This window comes from Cygnus olor, chromosome 8 (genome assembly GCF_009769625.2).
Source record: "Cygnus olor isolate bCygOlo1 chromosome 8, bCygOlo1.pri.v2, whole genome shotgun sequence".
Lineage (NCBI taxonomy): Eukaryota > Metazoa > Chordata > Aves > Anseriformes > Anatidae > Cygnus > Cygnus olor.
Genome location: NC_049176.1, coordinates 1,903,968 through 1,929,344, shown reverse-complemented (window position 1 = coordinate 1,929,344; position 25,377 = coordinate 1,903,968). Strand labels below are relative to the sequence as shown.

General features: G+C 38.5%; 1 long non-coding RNA gene across 1 annotated transcript in view; it reads right to left on the bottom strand.

Annotated features, from left to right (window-relative positions):
- LOC121074114 overlaps window positions 1-25,377 on the bottom strand; it is an 84,376-nt gene that overhangs the window by 42,431 nt on the left and 16,568 nt on the right. The window contains exon 2 of the long non-coding RNA XR_005822137.1: window positions 7,493-7,614. This is a non-coding gene — a long non-coding RNA (uncharacterized LOC121074114). The remainder of the gene's footprint in view (window positions 1-7,492; window positions 7,615-25,377) is intronic.

Genomic DNA, 25,377 nt, shown 5'->3' with positions numbered 1-25,377 from the left:
TGCTTAATGCACTGCCTTTCTCTTATTGAATCACACTTATTGTGGAAGCAGTCTTTTGAGGCTTCTAGCTGTGTTGTAGTAATTGGAGGATTGCTGCTTCTAATGAATGGCCTCCTTATAATGGAGGCCAAAGTGTTAAAAACTTAATGTCAGAGGCAAAACATACAAAGGAAAGCTTTTTAGAAACACTGATGAACAATCTGAAATACACTGTTTTACTGAAATATATTTCTTACTAGGCTACTGCTATAGAAGTTGTATGAGCACAGGAAACAGCATTATTTACTAATGCTGTTAGATGTTGCCGCAAACTGCAGCAGCCACCTATTTTGAAAGGCCAAAAAAAGTGTTAGTTAAGATCACAGCTTTGAAGATTCCACTTCTTCACAATCAAAAGCACCGGTTAACAGTTCGGCCCCCAAATTATCTTTCTACCTACATTACACAATGAAGAACAGAAACTTCCTAATTAGATAAAAACTATAGCTCATTGACTGTAAAGTTTGAGAATTCTTATTAATTTCTGAACTACTTACCTTTATAGCAAAATTATATTGTTTAATTTATTAAAAAAAAAAACTCCTTTTAAACTAGCTGCTTACTTTGATTAACAAGTGGCTTTAGCAAATGGTCATGGTATGTAAAGCAACTGCTGGCAGCCATAATATAAAAGATAAAAGCCGAAAAGTTACTTCAATAATACTTTAAAAGAAAATAAACCCACTATAACTGCAGCAACTAAAAAGCCACTAAGGTGATCAGGAAATATTTCACAGATTTTGAAAGTAAAGCAGAAAAAGGAGAAGAACTAATCCTTCATCTCCTATAAGCTGCTCCTGTTGCCAGTGATTATGGCAATATTTCACAGGGAACATATGGCAATGTTTATAGCCATCAGGCAGTATTTCACAGAAGCTGCGACACCATGTGTCCACCAACTAGCCTTTCTGATTGCAATTAATTAGAGAAGAAGCAGGAGGCACTTTTTAAATAACATTAAGTCTCAAAGATTCCTGAAGTTCCATGGCCCGTGTACAAGACTAAGTGACAGGAAAGCCCATTAAGAGTGTAACAAGCCTCGTACAGTGGATCTGTCCTTGAGGAACAAGACCTAATAAAAAATACACTCTTTAAGGAGAGTAAGAAAGAGCAGAAGTATAATAAACAATTCAGGGTGGTGCCTTGCAAGCCTGCAACAATAAGGAAACATTTGAAGACCTTTAACATGCCATTTGATGGAACAGATTCTGCAGAAAAGCTGCCACAGTGAAAGCTATAGCAGTTGTTTTATAGTTGCCAAACCCAAGAGGATGTATATCAAAATTACGTGGGGATCCATTAAGGAGCCAAGACTTATGAAATACTCTGTGGCAGTCATTTCATGATTCCTATTTTAATAAAAGCAAGCAAGAGAGAAATTAAGAATAATAAACTACCTGATAGGTTTTCATACAGCAGTGGAAAGTCAAACTTTCCCAGCCAGCCCCTACGGTTGAATCCAACACTTTCAGGTAGCAACCCTGGGGGATGGAGCAGGTGGGCAAGGCAGCCCCCACACCCCAGGACTTTCAGAGAGCACTGTGAACTACAGTGCAGTGATTCCCACAAAACAGCCTTCCATCACAGGGGAATTCTCTCAACCCAGCCCAACCTGATCCACTGGAGATGAGCCAGGAGAATCATGCTCACAAAAAAAATTGTTCCAAAACTTATGCTACAGGTAACAGATCGGGCAAAACCGATATTAAAAACTTCAATATCATGTTCCTGATTTGGGGATTGGCTCATAGCATCCTCTCCCCCTTACTGGGCAACTTTGTCCTCACATGAAAGTATTCCCCATGCAACTTGCTTCTCTGCTTCTCCTTGTGTTGGACTGGGACATTCCCTAGAGATGATGGATAAGAAAGCAAGGTCAGGTAAAATGTCTCAGCTCCGGTCTTGGCAGAGCTCCTCTCTGCCAGTTCTCCAAGGTCTAATCATTAACTGAGCTCACCCTGCAGCTCTTCCCACAGTGAGTGTACAAATATATCTCTTTCTCTTCCCTCCAGACTCTAATTCTTACGAAACTTCTAGAAACTCAACACCTTTGAGCTCTCTCTCCACCTGTCAAATTTGGCTAAATTGGCCAGCCACATCAGAGGTTATTAAGACACACTAACAATGCAGTCATCCCAGCCTCATTTCCTTACGAAGGAAGGCTTTTAAACTTCTCTACCATTATATTCTTGTTATTTTAGCTTTCATTTCATTTCCCCAAACATCTAACAGCCAATTTTTATTACAGAATTCTCATCCTGAGGCTTGAGACACAGAAAATGCAAATGGTAATAATGGAGGCATTGATTTTTATTAGTCTTAAGAGCAAAATTCCACATTACCTTTTTGAGATCTGCCATGAGTATAATCTCATGGCCACAATACACCTGCCTAATTGCGATACAATAACCTAGGATTTGTTCTCACAGATGTGACATGACAGCAAATACAAGCCATGTTCAAGAGGATGTCAGATGGTTGTGATGGGTAAAATCTTTCCGTCAGCACCAGGAAGACTATTTTAAAACTCCAGATGCAGCCCTGACACCAATCAGCAGCTAAAAACAAGCCACCATTCCACCCACCGCTACACTTGCATGATGACAACAGGGTAACTTAATAAATAAATAAATAAATGCACACTGAAATAAAGTGACAGCTGGCAACTTCACCGTCCTCGTCTACACTTTCCTAGGAGCAGAGTTAATATTTTGAGCTGTGCACGCAGAACACTTTCAAGGTTTGTTCGCCATCAAAAAAGTTCCCCAACTGTGAGGCTGACAGCTGCCACCGACTTTAACAGCTATACTAAAGTTCCCAGCACAACTTATAGTGGCTTCTCTAGAATTTAAGAGGATCTTCAATGCTGAAAGCAAATTGCAATATATTCCTTAATAAAGCACATTTCAATGAAAAGATGAACAATGGTGTTCAGAGAGAAACTCCTGTCCAATATGCTACCCACCAGCCGAGGTGCCATCACTAACAGCACCATCCTATTACTCGTTATTTTTAGGACAGCCGCACAATGGCTGCTGATAATCAAGAGCTGTAGCAGGGATCACCCTCCCCAATTAAATCCCCACTTTCCCCCCTTTCAGAAGGCTCCGTGGGCGCACTGCTTCCTGCAGCTGGGGCTGGGAGCTGGGCAGAGCAGGCCCGACCCGTGCCCAGAGGGCACATGAAAAATATTCACAACTGCTGAGGAATTATTTGATTCGAGTCCCTCACCTGATATGCTGTCAGCCCACTGCGTGATGAGATAACTAAATGAGAAGGAAATTGAAGAACCAACATGTTTCTGGAACTCCTGCCTAACACCTCCCAACAACTCATACACTGCCCCAAGGAGCTACCAGAGGGGCCGAGGATTGACTCCAGTGCACGCAGCCTGGGGGGACTGGGCCAGAGGGTCTGGGCTCCACCCCGGCTTACACTGCATCCATAGAAAATAATTAAGAGCTGTGAAGAGTCATTTTAATGAATAATTGAATTTCCACCATTAATATTAGAGATCTGTTGAACACTGACATACTACAAAGCATTTGCTGCTCACTCCAGAATTTATTTGTACTTACGGTTCCAAGACTTAATTTAATTTTCATTGGGCTAATACATGAAACTAGAGTTAAAGTTGGGTTGAAATATTTTTTTTTCCCTGTTTTCACAGTGAAGTCATGAAGAACTCAATTAGATATGCTCTTGTTAAACAGACCTTGAAAGAGTCAAGCTCAAGAGAAAGAACAAGTCCAAACTTTACGTTCCTAAGTAGGTACATAGAACATACCTAAGCATAACATGCTATTACCTGGATTACCTTTAACATGAATAAATGGATAATATGAAATATATCTTGATAAATATGCTCTTTTATGTTTCTAGAATATTAGAATATTCTAACTTTCTTGCACATACTGCTTAGAAGGGAGTACTATTATTGAATGTCACAGGCTGCTCTGTCACCTTTGCAAGTATCACATAGGGGAACAACTGAAGCCAAAAAAAAATAGTTGAAACTACATGAAACTACATTAAGCGTGAAACTTCTGAGATTCTTTCTGCCCAGAATACTGATATTACAAATGACAATAAAAAAATAACAATAAAAATCCAACTTAGAACCAAGACAGTTTTTCCTGTAAAAGCAGATTTAAATATTCTGAGTTGTTAATTTCATTCTTTGGATGCTTTTTAATGATGCATTAGTCCTAGTAGTCATGTACTATGCTACTAATAAAGATGATGGTATCTTCCAGGTTAAACTCTCGTTGCATTAAATAAAAATCAGAAATCTAATCTGCAGAATAAATATTAAGTGTAACTGTCAAGCATTTGCATACATGTATGGGGAAAAGTAACACATTACTAGTGCAAGAAGATTCTAACTGAATTGTGCAATTAACAGTTAAAAGATAAGAATGAAAATTAAATTTGCTATCAAAAATTTTCATTTGCCGTTTTTCCCTGAGAAAACTGTCATTTAGCTAACATTTCTGAGAAATTCTTTTCTCCCTTTTTAATAGCTGCTTCAATTAAATTTCTTGTCGTTCCAACTCTAAAGATGCTTTGGACAAGAGTGACAGAATCAAAATCGCTAATTACTGCACAAATCTAGTATTAAGAAAAAATGAGAAGCAGGAAAAAAACCACCTACCAATGGACAAGGAATCACCAAGAAGAAAAATATGCATTCTATATTATTCGTCTTAACCAAGTTCAAAAGCTTAACTAAGAATACAAACAATATTATTAAACAGCTTAACTTTTTGTTCAGGGTCAATTATAACTTTGAAATAGATAATTAATATGTCTCTTTCTTCAGCCAACACCATCAGGTTACAGTTTACGGCTTAGGAAAGAACATTATCTTGAGTTCCCAACAGAGAATGTTTCTTCAAAGGAACAAGTAAAGCCATTATACACCTTTTGCAAAACAGTACTTAAATGTGGAGGGTAATAAGTGGGACAGGGACACTTACAGCCTCTGCTACACTATCCTGAAAGGAATAGTGCGCCATGCATTTTTAGAGAAGATCTTTGACAATTAAACCCATGCTGTGATAGGCAGACAAAAACGTTGAAGCTTTTGGTTTTGGCAGATTGGAGACCTGCAGGGTCATGTATGTACTACACTGAAGTAAAGTGCATAAATAACTCTTGAAGGCACTTCTGAAAGAGCAGCAGGGTTGTGCCAGACTCCTCAGCTGTAAAACAACATGAAAGGGTTGGGGGAGAAGGGGAAGATCTGTTTTGATTTTATTTTTTTTTTTAATACCAGCATACGTTATTTGAAGAAAAAGAGTGGATCCCCATGCTTGTCTACGTGCCATGTGCCCATGGGCTTTGACCTGCAAATCCCACGACCCCAAAGCTGCATCATGATAGCGGGTGTTGATCCTATTTTGGAAAGGGTTAAACAAGTCTAGGTCATCAGATGAGATCTGTGGCTCACTTTTAGAAAGGGATGAGTTGGCTATTAATATATATATATATATAAATAAAAATAATATATATATCAGAAGCATCCAAGCCTGAGTAAAGCATTTTGGTTTCACACTGGTATTCTAATCATATTCTTTTGTTTGCTGCTGTAAAGTAACATGTAATTTTGTGTCATAGCTATAACACTAATGGACAAAGATCTTTGTTGGGATATTCTAGCTTTGCCAAAGAATCCACTGCATTGCAAACCAAACCAAGCTGATCTACCATCAGAACGGTACTTTCACGTGCTTGTGCTTCTTGTGTTTTGTTTTTAATCTATTTTCCCATGAGACCAGAATTCACATGGTGTTGCTTCCGTTGAGAGGAACACTGACAATCAGCTTATTTATACTTTATTCACATTTGCTTCAACTGAAAACTACGGATGTTAGAATGATATTTGCAAACTAATTTGTATCCACATTTTCCACTTTGAAGGCAGTGATAATTCTCCATGAATTCAAAATTCTCCCTGTCATTTTGTTTTCAAGGAAATGCAACAGTAAACTAGTAACTCTTACCTTTTGATTATACTCCAACATATCTGCAAGTCTCAAAAACAGAAAAGAAACGTAGGATCTGTTTCTGCAGAAATGTAATCCATTTCTGCATTACCACAGACCTGCCAGACAATCAATTTGAGTCTTGAACCCCTTTTTTCCGTAAAAAGTCATTATCATAGATGAGAAATTGTGAGAGGTTGTAAGATGGTTATTTTAGTTGTTTCTTGGATGTTGCAAACCTAGACCAGATCACTGAAGGGTTTATAAAGTATTTCTGCTCCAAGGACTTCCTCCTTGAAGTTGCAAAAAAAGATGCAAAAACTAGAAGCAGCACAGTACACGCAGGCAAAGGCAGAAAAGCATGTACAGTTTCCCCTTTCCACTACATCACAAACTTATTTTTTCTCCACCATCTCTCCAAAGATTGCAGCAACATTGCTGCTTCCTTCAGCAAGGTGTGTGTTTTCAAACTCCACCAATCTAACACATTTTCAGAGTATGCTCTGAGATGGTTCTTCCTACGTTCTCATCTCTCCTTGTTGATTTATTGCATTAAGCAGCCTGTAAATATTATCCCTTTATAGTTAAAAAGGATGCACAGTAACTATTAAGCATTTCATTATTTTCTTTGTCAAACACTATTTGTTTGCTTTCCCATTAGGTAGCAAAGTTTTGGTTTTTTTTTGTTTTTTTTAATAATTTTCTTGTTTCCTCTGTACTCATAAACCTTTATCTCGTTCCCTTTTATGCTTGTTACCAATAGCATTTTCGTCATTCTTTAGTTTATACCCACATATCCTTAACTCTTGTCTTTTTCAATTAATTTTCCCTCATTCAAATATTGTGCAAGTACTAAAAAACTCTGCTTTTACACCTTTTCTAGCTAGAACAAACTGTAGGAAACAAGAAATGACAGCCAGCTGTGTCACTGGTGATCTGGTCCTAGAAAAGAAAGAATCTGACCCAATTTTAATAAACAAGTTTTCTTACTAACCTTAAGTTAGGGTCAGAACAAAGCCATCTCAAAAACTGAAAATAAGGCAGGTGTGCTAGTATTTATATACTAGTGTATCTGTGTTTTGCTCGTTTACTGAATTTCCTACACAGATAAAGTTCCACACTCAATCTTTAGTGACACAAAGTATTTCATGAAGGGTTCATCTCGATTAATTTTACCTGAAGTTATGGGCTACAGCATGCCAGGACCAGGATACAGGTTTATTTCAGAATTCAGGAGGGTGCCAGGAGACAATGCTGCCAAACCTCACCATGACTCCTGGTGCTCTCTTATCTCCCACAGCAATATCCAGAATTTCCCTATTTTCAGGGCTCCTTCCACAACCAAACTGCCTCCATTTGGATGTGGATCAGAGCCTCAAAAGTCACTGACCCCAAAGTCATGTGGGGTGACCAATGCGGATGGTGACAACACAGGAGCCCCCAAACACCAGCCAACAGGAGCTCACCTCTGTCTGGACCCTAGTTTGAATCTTCTCTGACCTCCTCAACCATTTTCTGCCTTGCAGCTGGTCGGTACATGGAACTGAGGAGCTCAACACTGCTCTTCTGAGAGCAAGTCCAACCAGTTCTAAAAGCAAATGAATAAGGGCGAGTTGTTAGAGCACAGCCACTTCTACACTGAATAGCAAATGTAATGTAGCAAATCAATCTAAATACAATTAAATGTAAGGACAGGATATGTATTTTGATATCATGTTCTAACAGTTGTTTATTTCTTGGTCACTTATTTCATTGAAAACAGGCTCTTCTCCTCTTTGGCTTCACAGTGTAATGTCACGTTGTCCTTTCTTTTTGCCCATTTTTCTCTTTGCATGTATTTGATAGTTTTGTTTTTAATAAAAGTGGAGGTGTTCTTGGCATTTCTACTGCAACAGCAGGGCTTGAACTTAAGGTCAAATGAAAGGAACAGTGTGTTCAGTCACCATGGCAACCATACCAGTCTAATATCAGGTACTAAGATACCAAGAATGAAGTGATAAAATCACTACATTAGTTTAATAAACAAGTTCCATTGTCATCATTTTACTATATATATGGTTCTTTGAAAAATATCAAATTTCAGAATTTGCTCTGCTTGGCCTATTATTTATTATCTAACAAAAATGAAAAATGATTTGCTTTCTCAAGAGCTTCAGAAACACAGATATATCAGGAACTCATTAAGGCTGCTATACATTTTAAAGCCATATTCTAGGTATGCCAAGTTTTGCAGATCCTAAAGCCCTAAAAACCTTAGTTTGGCATTTAATTTCAATTCTCATTTTACATTTTTCTACTCTGCCTCAACCTTTTAATAAATGTATAATTAAATTTTAAATACAAATGTTAACATGTCAAACTACAAACCCAAGAGCACACCTTAAAAACATTTTATACCAAGAGGATGAAACCAAACCAAAGCCCTTCTTGGTGCGCCTCCAACAGCCACAGAGAGCTGCTCCTCGGGCATGCCTCCCGCATCCCAGCCTGACACCCCGCTCCAGAGCTGGTTCCCAAGCCAGGGCCAGGAGCAAGCAACCCGCTCCCAATGGCAGCGAGATTAAATTCCCGCAGAGCTAGCTGGAGCTGGCTTCAGGTACCCTTGCAGCAGGTGAATGGGACAGAAGCTGCCAGGCCAGCAATTAATGCCATATGATTCAAAGCAAGCACCCTAAGAAGCCCCTGAAAGCCCAGATGGCCACCAGGCAGTAAGAGCACGCTACCGCCTGTAACGCCGGGGTGAGGGCACGCCACCCTCGCTCTGTCTCCACACCGAGCTCCCGGGCAGCCTGGAGTCAGACAGCTGACAAAGATGCCAGAGGCACATCACAGCACCACGCTGAGGGTGCGGCTCTGGAGCAGAATTGCTAATAAAACACAGATTTACAGTGTTGGTTTTGGCTAGTGGGGACAATAGTGGCTAGAGAAACCATTAACACCAATTTCCATATTATACATAACTCTGCACATGAAAAAGAATAGGGCCAAAGGGTTCTGAGAATTCAAGATAACTCCAGAAAGTCACGAAATCCAACAGAGTCTGAGCAATTGAGTTGTGAAATAATTTGAAATTACTTTGCATAGTAATAGGATTCTGGAGCTATGTTGTTAACCATGCAGAACAGCCACATTGATTGAGAGCTGCAGTAGAGGAAAACAAAACGTTTTTCCACAGCAGAGCACTCTGAGACATTTTTGTGCCATCTTTACCCCGGTAAAGAGCAGAACTCACCCACCACAAATCATCAGCATAACTTCACTCAAAAGACAGAAATAATTCACCAGCCACCACCAAAAGGGACACTGCTCAATTTCATCAGCCAAACTAAAACACTCAAAATTTCTGTAGTGTGTTATATTTCCTTGTGTGCACCTCAGACACATCAGTGTCAAGATGTCATCACTGCAAAAACTTCATCTTTTCAGTATAATATTTAGAAAACAGGTTAATAATTGTCATTTATCTTTTGATAAATATATACAGTTAATATTTACTTTCCAAATGAAGTCAGACCAAAAATGAATTGCTGAATTACAGCAATATACTTTTAAGCAGATACTGAAGTACTCCTGAAGCCATTACAACTTGTGCACTCATCTGCTTCTCAGAACATGTCGTTTTGTATTGATTTTATGCAATTGTGTCAACCTGACATTGGGGAACTAGAAGTAGCCTATGGTCTTCCAATCACATATCTATACACAACCTCAAGTACTGTAAGGATTATAGCTGCAACTGCCAGTTTCTGTTAAAAAATAAAAAAATCTCAGGGCAGAAGGACAAGCTGACCTAATCGGTGGGTTGTTTGAATAGGTTTTGCAGTGGGGGCACAGCTAATCCTTGGCTGACAGTCGAGCCTATTTTTTTTTTTTTAAATCCATGATTAATGGACTTGACATCCATGTTCCCACAGCTTCCACTAAACATGCAGTTCAGACCTTATTGTTAAATACCACTGAGATCACAGAAAACTAAACTCTTATGACAGTGGAAGGACTGTGCCAGAGGGCAGATTTTTCTGAGACGAGTATTGGATTACACTAGAAATATAACAGAATAATAGGGCACTACAAAAAGGTTGACGATCTTGGGCCCCTGAATACCTTACATCCTTAAAATGAGACTAAGCTTTCTAAATGGAAAATAGGTTGTATGAGTTAAGAGATCTAAAAAGATAATATGTTATCCAAAATTATACTGGGAGACTACATGCCCATATGATGCGCTTATCCTATTTAAGTCAAAGGCACGTGCAATCAACTTGACCTTTCACTTTATATTTACTCACTAATCAAAATCTTAAAACAGTTTGACTGAAGTACTGATAGACATCTCTCCTCCAGAACTTGCAGGTTTGGATGTGAGCCGAGACACAAAATTTGGAAATAAATTTTAAATCCTTAAAGTCTGAAGATGTTTGGATCCAATTAACATCAATAGTTCACATGTTCACAGACAGAAAAGAACAAAACCTCCAGACAGATAACCTTTTTTCTAACTACTCTGAGGTATAAAATTTAATTTCCTACCTTCTGCACTACCTACACACAGAATGTTCTGGCTACTCTATATAATTGTTTTCTAGCCTCTGAGCTTCTATTAAAAAAAAGCGTTGATGACTATTTCCTAATTTCTGTTCTTCCTGTACATTTTGCACAGAAGCCCATAAGAAAAAAAAAAAAAGAAAAATAGTAAAGCATGTCAGTCTGAAACGGAGGACCAATGTCAGTTCATAAGGGATGTTGTTTAAACAGTTAGCTCTGTCTGAACTATCCTTGTTTTAGACTAGGAAGTATTTCAAACCTTAATTACGGCAGTCTGCAAGACCGTGACAGATCTATCTTTTTCTTATGGGCATCTTGCCAAAATGAAGCATGAATTCTACTTTTAAGACGACCGTACTTAATTAATGTTTTAGCTAACTTTATGTTGATTGCATGATTCAATAGACTACTTTTGGCTCTGGAAAGTACATGTCTGCTGAAGGTTTCTAGGGTCAAAGCTATTTTGCATACGTTTTCACAATTTCTCATTATCATCTTTGTATCCCTAAAGATTTTGATTTTTAAATGTAAAGTACAGAGAACAGGAAACTGAAATTTCCAAATTTGCTTTTAAAAAGTCTACTCTGAATCCTCTTTGCTATATCAAAATTCACTACTTGATTGTTGCTTTGGTATGTTATTATAGCATTCTGATATGTATTTAGAGCAACAGCTCCATATAGGAAGAAAAATAATAGAGATGGAAATGCTGAACTCAGTAAGGATAAAAACATAAACACGTTACCCACTGACACCAGCGCTCAGTCAGTATTTCATCTAGAGCAGCTGTCCTGTACTGGCTTGTTGCATGCTGTTTCTGCTGAGAGAAAACCTAAAGGCTGTATTTCATTGCTGCAGCAGTTTTTCCACAATTAGCATAGATGTTGCCCTACTTTCTGAATGCAGACAGAGCCCATTTCTTCTCTTCGCTTGTTGATCCAAGCCCACTCTCTACCTCCCACACACCTGTTTGCTGGATGCTCAATGAGAGCCACCCTGCCTGGCTCCAGGACTCCTCACAGCCCAGTCCAGTGACCTTTCTCTCAGTTATCAAACACTGCCACAGGTCTATCAACTCCGAGTTCCTGTGTTGGTGTAGAAATGAAACCTGACGTTACACAGCCCAGCAGCTGGCCAGTACTGTGGGAAGCTGGGGCTTCACCTGGGGATTCCACCAAACATTGTCATTTTCTTTTACATTTAAACATAAGGCAAGGTAGTCATTATCTTCAACAACTGTCATACCCACCACCTTCAATGAGGTTCAACTCTAGTGTTAGCTGTAATAAAACAAGTTTCAGCTCTGCCATCAGCTCAGGGTCTAAAGTGACATCGTATCTATGAGCAATCCCAAACAGAGTTTTCCAATGTCATATAATATAGGCAAAACTATTTTTATATTTACACTTTCTGATCTCCTATCCAAACCGAGATTCTCTCTACCCACACATCAATCCCTGTCTCTGCCTTTACTCAAGTCCTCTGTGGCAATTCTGTAATATTGGCAGCTCTTAAGGGTGAAGCTATATCACGACACAGGAGGCAGCACAGACCACCCACACAACACGACCTTGCTTTAATGCTACCGCCGATCACCTCTTCGGCCAGGCCTGGGCCGCACAAAGCCCCAGCACCACAGACCCTGAGGGCAGGGGACGGCCACTGCCCCACGCCAGCTCCTGACAGGGCAGGTGACTGATTGAAGTGACAGGCAGGGTTTCAACGGGGAGAGGAGCTTGTTTTAGCACAGGCCTGTCTACTTCAGTAAATCTCCAGTTTTATCAGCTCCATGCAACTGGCTCATTTAGAGCCGGTCGGCGGCAGTCCATCTCCTCGCAGCCCCTTGTCAGTGACAGCCCGCAGGTGCCGAAGTGTGCCAGGTTTGGTACGAGTCAAACCCTGCTGCAAACAGAGATTAACCTGCAAAATCGTGCCAGGCTCCTTTCAAGTATACTCTAGCCAGGCACAAGGATATACTGATTCTATCAGACTCAGTAAACTTGCTTTAGCCTCTCCGTGTCCTGCATCTCATTTGCATTCACTCTAGAGGCTGAATAAAAATAACTGGTGACCCAGGCAGCCCAGCTACCACACAGGAACCACGTGAGCAAAGAGATGTCAAAATAGCCTTTGTATAACAGAGTAGTTTGTCAGAAAACACTGGAATGGCTTTCAAAAACCTGCATAACCATGTAGAAGATGAAATATTAATAGCTTTAATATTAAAATACTTGATTAAATTAATATTAATTCATGATTAAATTTTAAAAAGTTTCATATTTCATAAGAAAATCACGGTGAAACTACCAATAGGGATTTAACATGTGAAACCAATTATACAAGATCATTAAGTAATTCCTCAAAAAAAAAAATAGAGAAAGTTTTCGTTGATAAAGATGAATTAAGGAAATTTTGTTTACAAACAGCACCATTTGTGTAAGTCCTTACTGGAAAGAAGATTTGCCCTCACTCACAAATGTTGCATATATGTTAATAAAACACTAATACATTAGTCTGCTTCAACTCTTTTACATACAGAGCCTTAACTCTTTTTCTTTATATATACTCCAGTCTATCAAAACTGTTTGTTAATTTGGGGCTAGTTTTCTCTAGTCAAAAAAAAAAAAAAAAAAAAGTCATAGCAACACAGAAAAGCAAAACCTCTGAATTCTTTCTCTGATTATTGTAAAAAGCCCTCTTAAAGAAGCTGACTTACTGACAGCTGAAGACAAAAAGCTTTGATTGCATTCAGTTGTCTTCTGACACAAAGCAATGGGGACAATGGAGAGTTTTTCAAGTGGGTCTATTCATTTTTTTGCTACTAGTTCCAAAGCCAGAAAGCTAACTTCTTTCTCAAGGATCCAATTTTGCTTTCCATAAGCACACCTGTACTTATATACACATTATTTTTAAGAGTTCATTTTGATAACACAAGATTTATTTAAAGCATAAGCAATGAATTTTGTTCAGTTATTCCATCTCTCTTATATTTTCCTTTAAAAACAATTCTCTCTTTTTGTCCTTTCTCAAGTATTCCTACTGCCAAACAAACCTCAGTCAGAACATTACAGTCAGTTCTCTTCAGATGTGAGCTACAAGTTTATAAAGTTACAATGCAAAGTGTCTTTCACTGTAGGACAGTGTATCCAGACTTAAATTATTTTAATAACATGAAAACTGTGTTTGTATAACCAGCAACAAAGGACTAAAATGATGCATGGGGTTTCATAATTAGATAAAGCCATTGTTTAGAGTCAGACAATGCCCTTTTACAGTTGAACAAACAGCTTGTCACAGTTGGTTGGTCAGAGCAGACCCGGATGACAATGGAAACAGTTAGTGCCAAGGTAGTGAAATAAATTGGTCTCTTGGGTAAATAAATTGGGCAGCAATGTGCATGTGCCTCATCAGTAAAAACTGTAATTTATAAAAGCTTTGTAGAGTGTTTTACATCCACTGACATTTAAGGGAATGCCTTACCTCCTATCATGTTTTTGGAAAAGCTCAACAGTCTTTGGTCCAACAGTTTTGCACTCATTAGTGTAGATGATGCAAAACGACGCTAGCACAATGAGAATTTTGAATATTTTTCTCCATAGATAAATACAAGTGATTATACCAGATTATGGTGTGTTTACATTTTCTATGTTGGTTTTGCCATTTGGAAATACCCAAGAGAAACAGGCAGAAGCATGTTGAATGTTAACATGCTTTTAGCCAAGACACATTATGATTTCTTAGCTTCACCAGAACCATCAATATGCATCTATCAGCAAAAAGTTATGTATGTCCACACAGTGTTATGAAAATATAGTGAAAAATTTACCTTTTGAATGATATTTCTTATCTTTCAAGTATCCTTCCAGAGAAGTAACTCTTCAAGTATTTAAGCTTGTTTAGAATTTTGATTGTGAATAATCTCAAGAAAGCCAGTAGTCTTACACAAAATCATACACACTTATACAGTACTTCTTACTTTTCTGAGTGGTACTAGATAAATGGCTAAACCTAAAAATGGTGTCAAACAGTTTGTAGACTAAAAGCTTTCCATAGAAACTTTTATGCTTGATGAACATCTACTCTCTTGTAAGAAAAACTGAAGTAGGAAAATAAAAATTTCTAAATACCAGGAAATTTGTATCTGTATACACAGACACACACCCCTATAAATCGCAGCTGCTTATAATCATGAAAATCCAAGTACAAAGGTTCCTATTAATACTACACTCATTTGCAAAGATCGTCATTATTTTTGGCCTGTGTCTAGACAGATGAAAAATTGATGGATTGTGTTTTCTAGGACATTTCCCAAAGCAAAGGACATCAACAATGCTATTATCTCCATGGAAATAGTTTACTTAGACCTAAATTAAATTTCCATTTTAGCACATTAATCCATAACCATCTATAAAAAGAGGAGTGGGTGGGTGGAGAACAATAACATTAGTAAAATTGTACATAATTCTGGAAAGAATTAGAGGAACAAAGTCTGTCTTTCTATTTCCTTTATTGTTCATAATATGGCTTCCTCTGACATTTCTAAAAAGGAAGGAAAAAACATCTATTAGGTTTCAAGTCCAAAGTGATTAATCATGTGAAAACTATTGAAGTATTTTAAAAGTTACCTCTTCAAAACGCATAACATTTGCTTCTAAAATACCATTATTTTATTTCAAAGCTATTTATAAATGACTTATTGAACCAAAGTGACTTTTACCTTCAAATCTGTGTATATATTCTAATGCTTCTGAACTCCATACATATCACTAACCCACCATATTCTTCTGTTCTTTCAAATAGAAAACTAAACCACCCCATTTTGTATGAACTGCAGTACTTCTATTCACCAGCATAAACACCAAGTTATTTTCTCCTGTTTTTTTCAGAGTTAAATGTAACATTCTCTATTTCTCACAAAAATCTCAAGATATAAGACTTTTATTCTAATTCAGCCTCTTCTGAAGTCAAGTATCAGATTCATTTTACTTGATAGGAGCTAGTTCTATTTTTCTTTCCAAAGAAAATCTCAGAAACCAACTCAGGTTCAACTAATTACACGCCGGTTTATTAGAAGAGAATAGATATAGGTAATTTCAATAGAAATCTCTGCAGGAAGGGAAGAACTGCACATTACCATGGAACACAAGCGACAAGATCATTACAAGCTCCCTGTGCCTCCCTTACCACCTCAGTACTGTTCTCCCTCAATTTCTGTGTCCTTTTTAAATTCAAAGACAAGTGTCATAGCTTCAGTTCCTCTCTCTCTTTCTGTCTCTACTATCTTAGAAAATTAATTCATTACTGTTTCTGAAGGTTGCCTTTAATGACCCTGACACTTACTGCCCAAGACAACTTTGATTGGCTCATCTGTATTTCTTCACAGGCCTTGATCTGACATGATCACTTCAGGGCAACTTGACATTACCTCTTTCAGAGGCATATTTCCTTGAAATTGTTGCTTCCATTTAAATGCTTAATATATTATCTTTACAAAAATTTGTTAGATCATTTTTCCAGCAGCCATCCTACTTTACTGTATTGAAACATAAGTAGACATTCCCTACAAAGAAATAACACAAAGTTTGAAAACGCAGGAGAAAATTAAGTCATTTTTGCAGACATAGCCATTTCTCTCTGTTTTAGAATATACACAGATATACAGAACTCACCAGCATCATGCCTGTATCCAACACAAACCACCTCCAGGATGGGTAAGCCACACTACAGTTCAAGTGACAGAGGAAGAGGAAACAGCAGAAACTCAATGGTTGGTGGAGTTTGTGATCATCCAGCCTCTTCCAAAAACATGGTCTAGCTATAATTTTTGAGTGAACGGTTTCAGTGACTTTAAAATAAAAATGTTACCACATCAATAAAATCATAATTCAGCTCTATAAAAACTCAGAGACTTCCTCAGCCTACGATCACGAAACACCATTGTCAAATAAATATATGAAGAACAACTCATGCTAAAAGAGCTCAAGTAAAGGTCTGTCACTTGGTTTCTTCCTTCCCATGTAGGACAATAGTGCCATACAGCTGTTGAAATTCTTCAATTTCTAATTACTTTACAATGGATGATCTGCTATGAAGTGATCTCCTTCCTACTTTTAGGTTCCTACCTTTCAGAGATAAGTAACACCATAACTAACAGGGGAGGAAAAAAAAAAAAAAAACTTTTTCCAAATGAATTCATCCTTGTTGTCTTCCTTCAATCATTTTACCCTCTCTGGCATAGTAGATACAAAATGAGACTGTCTTTAGTTTCCCCAAGGATATCTACCCTTTCCCATGCTTGAACAACATTTTAAACTGAAATAATATTACTAGCATTTCTGTGTTGTATAACTGAAATAGTATGTAAACTGAAAAAAAAAAAGTGGTATCATGAAAAATAAAGTCCCAAATCATGTTGCACTGATAACGTTAATCCTGGAATCTCCTCCTATGGAAATTATGCCTCTGCAACCTTCACATTCCCTTAACATAGATGTATTTTAAACACAGCAAATAAAAGAAAACTCTCTTCTTGATTCAAGCTCTTTTTTCTACAGGTAGATGAATACCAAAATGGAAGGAAATTGTCAATGTCCTATGCTGAATGAAGTCACCATTCCTCTTATCACAGAACAGAACCCAGAAATGCATTAATAAATAAAGATGTAAGATTCTAGACTGTCATTTTGGTTATTAGACTAATGTATTCCAGAAACAAGGGAGGAAAAGAGTGCTCTTACAGTAAGTATGTGGTTCCGCAGGTATTAACTGAACAGAAATACTGTAGCACAGCTCCAATTTGCAGGAGCCTGCAGCAAGGTTGCATTCACAATAAGGTCAGTAAAAAATGGCAAGCATTAGCAAGTAAGCTACTCCCAAAAGAGTATAACACTTTTTCCATCAATATTTTGTGGGAATTTAAACCACAATGATTTTATTATTTTATAAATCTAGGTTAGCATGTGTATAATGACATGTCAGTTCATGCACAGTGTCAATATAAAATGCCAGTTTTGAATTCAACCAGGCATGTTATTAAAATGAAAAGTTGACTGACATTTCCAAGGAACGTTAGTTCTTCCATAAGTAACTCAGACCTCAGAGTAACCCATAAATAGAGTGAAGTATATCTACTTCACTGTCCAGCAGTCCTCCTACTCAGGGTATGAGGCAGCAAGTCATTTCCCTGTAGACTGAGGTTTTAGTCCAATACTATTCTGTCCTTTTCAACACAGACGTAAACAACACAAGAGAGGTATTGACTATCACCCATGAAAAAGTCCATCAGCACTTTTGGCTGTGAAGCACATGGCAGTCAGTCATAGCTGGCCTAAGTAGCATAAAGCTTTAGCAACACATGGGAGAGTAACCTGTAAGTGATTTTACAACCTTTTTTTTTTTTTTTTTTTTTTTATTTATTTAGGCTGATTTGCAAACTGGCGGTTGAATCTTGGTCTTAATGAATTCAACCAGACATGTGTCACTGACTTCAATGGACTGAATATTTCTTACTGCAGAGGCCTTTCTTGAAACCATATTCAACAGAAATGTTTTTAGGTACAGAAAGGATGTATTATAACAGCCTAAACATAGTACAACAAATTACAGTTCACTCAATTTCCTGTAACTCAAAAGAAGGATATTTTACTGGGTAGCTGGGTTGTTTAACCCAGTGAGGCAGCATTCTCTTTCATACGGCATAGGTGCTATCTGGCTAAAGGAATTGAAAACAGACCATTACTGGCTACAACTGCACCAACAGCAAAGTTGTGAAGAAAAGGTCAATGCAAGTGGAAGTGGCTAAAAGGCTGTTGAGGCAAGGTAGGGTTCCATTCAGTTTCTAAGAACTAACTCTTAGCCAGCTCTCAAGACTTCTCAGCAGGAAAGGAAAAATCTGGTTTTGCTGGAGCTGCAAAATAGGTAGCGGAAAGGAGCAGAGGATTTTAAGAGGTCAGTAGTTAATCAGGTATGAAGATGCTTAGGAAATCTTGGAGGCTATGAATGGGGAAAGTATGACAGGTAGTAGGTTTTCTGTTGTTTTTGTGTTGTTGGTTTTTTTTTTTTGGAGGGGGGGGGAGGGGGAAGGGGGAAGGGCAGCATGGCTCCAAAGATAGAGATCTTTAAGCAGTAAATTCAAGTAAAATATTTCTTACATGTATTTTTATTAAACATTTTTGGCTAGCTCTTGTCTAATGCCATCACCATTTAGATGTCTCCATTTCTTTCTCTGGTCACTTGTAAACATTGAAACATAAGATCTTCTTGCATGATCAAGAAGATATTTGTCTTCCATACACATGCCTTTTCCAAGCCAAGTAAACAAACACGAAATCCAGCCATCACCTAAATACTTCCTGCAGAGCTGAAAAGACATTTACATAAAGTCTTGACATGAGTACTTGAACCAATCCCTCAAGAACTGTCAAAACAAGCCAGTGGTTGAGTAATGCTACCTTCTACTCAGAGCAACTAATATGAGTATCAGACTGCCCCACCAATTTCAGCTTTCAGGAAGTTTAGGATAATGCTAAGTAGAAGACAATGCAAAAATGCATGTCTGGAGTTTACAGGAAATATGACTTTTACTGGTTGTGAGAAGGAGAAGGATGAATACCATCATTTAACAGTTTAAAAGTAGCATCGTTGGTGGCACATATCTGGTCTTGTGTACAAAACAAGGTGGCAACAGAATTGGGAGACAGTGCACACCGAAGTGCAGATGTCCTTAATCAAAGTTTTGCATCATTGGCCAACAACACTTCCACCTTTTACAGAGAGCACCAAGTATTTTTCAACAAGCTCCCATTTCACTGAATCATATCATTCGTGCCTGCATTCCACTGAAGTCATAGCTGCCCATTCCAGGACACAGAGCTTTTCTCCCACATACCTGGGCTGGTACAGTTGTGCATATGACTCCAGAAATCATATTTGTATTTGTGAGTTCCTACAGAGGATTTTGCCCCTTCTCCACCCCACCACCTCCCATTTGTCTTGCCCTCAGACCTATGACTCAACTTGCTCCTGCGCTGTGGCGCATGCACCAGTCTGGGTCTGAAACTGTAAGGATGGGCCTTCCCTGAAGCTACACTATAGATCATGTCTAAAAATAGCTGTCCTGTTTAAATAAAAAACATTACGGCACTATAATAAAGAGTTCTGGTTTACATTGCAATGCTATTTTTCAGTGCTCTTGACATACCCAGATCTCAGGTTTTGTTATTTGATCTTGTCTCCATTTGCTACACTTCTAAGAATTTCTGAAGCTTTATTTAGTGCATGGCTCTGTCCTGCCACAGGGCAGAGCAGCACAAACTCCTTTACAGCCTAACCTGAGACACTGCAAAAGTAGACTGATTTTTACAAGCTTGTAAGTAAATACTATAAACAAATTTGCAAATAAGTGATTAAAGCAATGTTTTGCTTCAGGATTTACAGATTTAAATATATATATATATATATTTTTTTTTTTTTAATGGAGAGGACTATTTTCACCAGGAAACAGTTCTCTTTAAGAACGAAAATACAGATGTAAAAACTTTAAGTCACTCTCACTGCAGTTGGAAATTACTGATCAGTAGTGTTGATTACCACTGCAGTTTTTCAAAAAGCTTTAAGATTAAGAGATGTTCACTGCTCTTCTTCTGTCAGGTGCCTCAAAAGGAAACCATGAGAAGAGACACAGAATGAAAAACAGCAGGTAATACCATATGAGACTCCTTATTAAAAACATAAAATGCCTTTCACTCTTGCTTTTATTAAGTCTACTTTTCAAGCCAAATGAAAGTTAGGTGAGACGATTATAATACAAGTCACGTCTAACTATTTCATTATCCGCGTCCTGCAGCATGATAGCCCACAGAATACCTTTTGAAAGCTCCAGAGTGACGGCAGCAGGTTGGATATAATGAACAGTGTTACAAATGGGGACACGAGACGACAGGTCTGGTGAAGAAGGAGTCTCCTGGAAACTCTACGACTGTAATTACTGAGTGCTGGTGCTGTCTCAGTTGGCTTCGAACAAAGGTAACCGCCTTCAGCGAGTTTTATTTCCTCAGCCAGCTAAAATGAAACCAGTCAGAGACACAAATATTTATGATACACAATACATAACCAAAGTCATTGTCTGCTTTTATTACCTTATTTTTGCTGTAGCTTTGAAGTCTCCCAGATCAACAGCACAAGAGAATTAAACAGTAAAGCACTGGATTATTTTTAAATTAGACTTCCAAAACTAGAAATGTTGAAGTCATTTATAGGAAGATAAAATGCTCCTGTTTTAGGCACTTTGTTTACATGTCACAATTCTTTCCTCAATAATTCATTTGGTTTGTTGATCACAAACCAATCAAGCAGAAGTCAGTGAGAGATGAGACCTCTGCATTCCTCACACAGGAGCTCACTGGGCTCCCCTCAACAAACACAGAACAGGTGTACTACGGGGGGATGAAGAGTTTCAGATGCAGAAGGCAAGGTGTGGGAGATGGCAAAACTGAGAACAAAGCTCAGGCTAATCCATATTTTCTTACCCCAACCTGCTAAATCTCAGACGTGGGCTCACTTGGACTTCACAAATGCGATGGATTGAGTAAGAAACCCAAAAGAAATTACACACACTATGGCTGAGCACAGTCACCATAAAACCTTCTTCACTCAAAGGGCCATCAGTGAAACAGAAAGCCACATAGCCAAAGCATTAAACCTTACAGTCTCTAACTGCACGCAAATGGAAAATTATTAGCCCCACTGTAAAAATCATAAACAGGGAACAACAGACAAACATGTCATAACTAAATAAAAAGATAGCAAGGAGAAAAAGAATATTGCCTCTGTCAAAAATATTCCTTGGCTAGTATCTGCTTCCTTTTCGCCTACCCCTTTCTCCTGGAGAAATCATGAGTTCTGAAAATACAAATCATCAGCATCAGATAACCATTAGGTTGTATACAAGAAAATAAGACAAAATATCGTTATCTTGATACTATTTTCTGTCATGGTCAGTTATTTAAGGGGAAAAAACACACACAAAAACACAGAAAGCAAAAATAGAATAGGTTCAGATAGGTGCAACAAAAAGTAGTACAAGTTTGGAAAAAACTATAATGAGCAACTAAAAAGGATGGGAAAAGTTAACTAGTGAAGAGAAATAAAATATGACAATATGACAAACTGTAATAAAGAGAATGGAAGAGGTCAGCCAGGTGCACCTATCCTTTCATGAAAATTGTATCACTCAGTGCTCCTAATCATATTAGAAGGCAACATATTTAAAAGCGATCAGAGTGATACATAAAATGAGTTTGCAGAAGTTACAGCAATGGCCTGTGGGTTGCACCTGTGGCACATTCAAAATTAAATCTATTTATTGATTACCAGTTGTGGTTCACCTTTCAGTATGGAGGAGCAGAGTCAGCCACAGCACAGATCTTGGTCAACTCTCATGCAGTTACGGCTGTCACAGCACAAACATATCAGCAGCTGGTACACAAAAATTGCCCTACCGAAGCAGAGCAACAAAGAACAAGAGGAGTTGTTTCACACACACACACGTCGAAAAAGAGAAGCCATTTTGCCACTATCATCACAACAGGAAAGGTGGAAGGACTGCTCCAAACTAAAGACCCAGAAGATAGTAAAAACAGAGGACTCTCAATGCTGATCACATTTCCACTAACCTGCAAGTCCCCCATTCTCGTTTAAATTTATTGTTTTTTGAGATACTCGTTTGATAAAGGGTTTTTCTATGCTTTACTGCTCTGTTCTTCCTAAAGTGGTGTAACCAAAGCTGTAAGGTAAACATGCTTTTGTCAAATCTAGCAGCAAACCTGCGAAGAGTCTAGTACTACTTGGACTAGATGATCTTCAGAGGCCCAGCCCAACCTCAGCCATTCTGTGATTCCGTGATACTTGGGAAGTCAAAGTGATGGAACTGCTGGGTCCCTCAAAGGACCTGAAAAGGGGCTGCTGCAGAGCCCTTCTCGGAGACCCCAGGTGAAGAGAAGCGACTACTGGAGCCCAAGTACATGCAAGATACTGAAACAGGAGTTGATCTGAACAGCTAAACATTTCAAATGGAAAGCAGGACCAGGACTGGCCAGGTGTTGATTAGGCCATGTCAGAAGCCAAACATGTAAGCAAGGGTCAAGTTCATAGGAAGAGGAATATCACTGAACCACAGAATCAACCATTATTTTAACCACAGACTACATCAAGCATTTCTGGACCACATTTTGTGTGTGGCTGCTGAATATAAGCTGTTCTTGTACGCAGCTCTGCATGCAAAAAAAAAAAAAAAAAAAAAATCATGTGCAACTAGTACACTCTTTCCCACTAAGCACCAACACTTACACCCCCCTCTACCACCCAACCAAAGCACTACAGGATAAAAATGCCTTCAAATAAGGCAAAGAAAACAGTCGCTGTTAGTGAAACTTAGCACAAATACATAAAAGCTGAGAAAAGCAACTCCAACTGTCAGTACCTGTTTTCTGCTTCTTCCCTAGAGGCCCACATCTTACCATTACTGTAACTACTGTGCCCTAAAGGCCTGTGCACCACAACCACAATTCTGCCTTTTTTTTAAACAGATGCCTGCCCTCCATCAAGCCGATTACCACATTACATCCTCCCACTGCTACTTTAAACACCTTCTATTCATAGTATTGAGAACGGGCCATTTCACAAGGAGGGCAAAAATAAGGCAAACTTGTTCAGTCTGGAACACACAAGTTGACTGTAAACAGCCAGGTTCATACTGTTAGTGCTGCTAGCACTACATTTTCCACTGAGGTGCTTGGTACTGCCCACGGCCTGCAATGCTCCAAGGCGAGCCTAGCTGAGAGCTGGGATTCCAGTTCCCTTCCCTCCTGCACAAGCCACCAGCATCCTGCAGGTTCCAAAAGGAAAATACCCTTGAAATATCAACCCATATGTGGGTGGGGTTTTTTTCAGCTCCCAACCACTCCATCTTAGCTAGCCAGCATAGCCGATCAGGAACAGGTGAGACCAGCATTTGACACAAGGAAGCACGTGTCCAAGTCACACAGCACTGGAACAGACACCCACAGCGCTGCTGCCAAGCCCTGCCACCAAAGGCCGTGTCCCCTGGCCAGACATTATTTGCCCAAATCTCAGTGTACTGGGAAGGCACAGTGGGAGAGGACTGCCTGGGCAATCCAGACCAGCCTCCTGTCACTGGGCAATGAAACTATATAGGTGCTTTAGAAAACACCATGTCAAACTACATGTTAAAACCAGATTAGTTTTAACTTGAGAAGGAGTTGGGTAGGTAGATGAAGACAAGGTAAGGCTAACTATGAGACTGAAATTATTGCATCTGCAACTAAGAAATATTTTGATCTACACTACTAACGGGACATCTGAATTTGCTTTTGGAAAAAAAAAATGTCTTTCTGCAGAGGCTGTTCAGCTCCAACACAGATAAGATGTAAGGTGTAGTACAGCTTCATTCTGAACACAAACACCAGCTGATTTCAATCACCAACTCCTAGATAAAATATTCAAATAAGTGAAGTAACAAAGACAACTGAAAATCTTTGGCATTCTGATAACAGCGTGCGTCACGCATGGTTACTGAGGGCATTATTAACACACACAGTAATGAAGAGGTTTTGCGAGGTTTTTATACATGATATGTAAATTTGTAATTTTTTCATATAAATGTCATTTCAGACATTTGCTATAGATTTTTCTGACTGTATTTTATGACTCCTTACATGCAGTATGAAGGGTTTCTGCCAAATTGGTTCCTAATTGTATCTCATCAAATACAACAAATTCATCTATCAGTGATGTCTGCTACCACATGATTTTCATTACACAAACCATTTTATGTCAGACTTTCTGAAATTTTGACCAGAAGCAATAATTCAGGTTCCTGGTTTAGGGCTTCTGGATTTGTCTGACATGTAAGTCAGGCACTGAAAGAACTATAAAAATAAGGAAATCTCAGTCTGCAGCATTTTCCAGTAAAGTTGAAAGCCTTCTCATTTGTGTTAATTACAAAAAAAAAAAAAAAAAAAAGAAAGCATTTAGAGACATTGCCTACACAAGTTAAGCCATCCCTGCACTATGCTACTAGTGGTAAATATTCATTGGCTGCCATTTAAGAGTCCCAGATGACCAAAAGAGGTTATTCTCAAAATAATGTCTCCAAATTCACTCAGATAAAAGTTTATATCTCTATATTTCTGATCAAGAACTTAGGATGCAATTGGGAATACAGTAGATTTGTCCTACAGAAACTTATACCAGCAAAGCAATTGCAATCATATTTTGAGCAGAGATTCTGCAAGAGGAAAAACAAAGAGCAAAATATAGACAATAATTGCTAATGTCAGTCCATTCAGACGGTATTATCTTTTATCTGCAGACTGCCTGTAATGTGCACAGTAATGACTCGGTAGGCAAGGCAACAAGCAATATCCTTTCCTACTTGGTTCTTGGAAGAGTAGCCCTTCCTACATACATCACTTACATTGTTCATAGCCCTGTTGATATCGTGTGCTATGCTGCCAAGCATGCTAAAGAATTCAGCATCTGTTACGTATCTTTTCCCTGTGTAGGGTAAACAGTATGTATTTATCAAGAACCCCGCCTCTGCTGATTAACCACCCTGTTTCTCTCTCCCTTCCCCATTTGCAATTCTCTTCCATGAAATTTCTGTCTGGGCTAAGTCTCTGCCTGTGCACACACCATATGGTACAATGATACAAATGAGATGAGACTAAGTTAATTGGTCATATTAGACCACATGAAACAGATTTTTAAGTTCAATTATAAACATTTT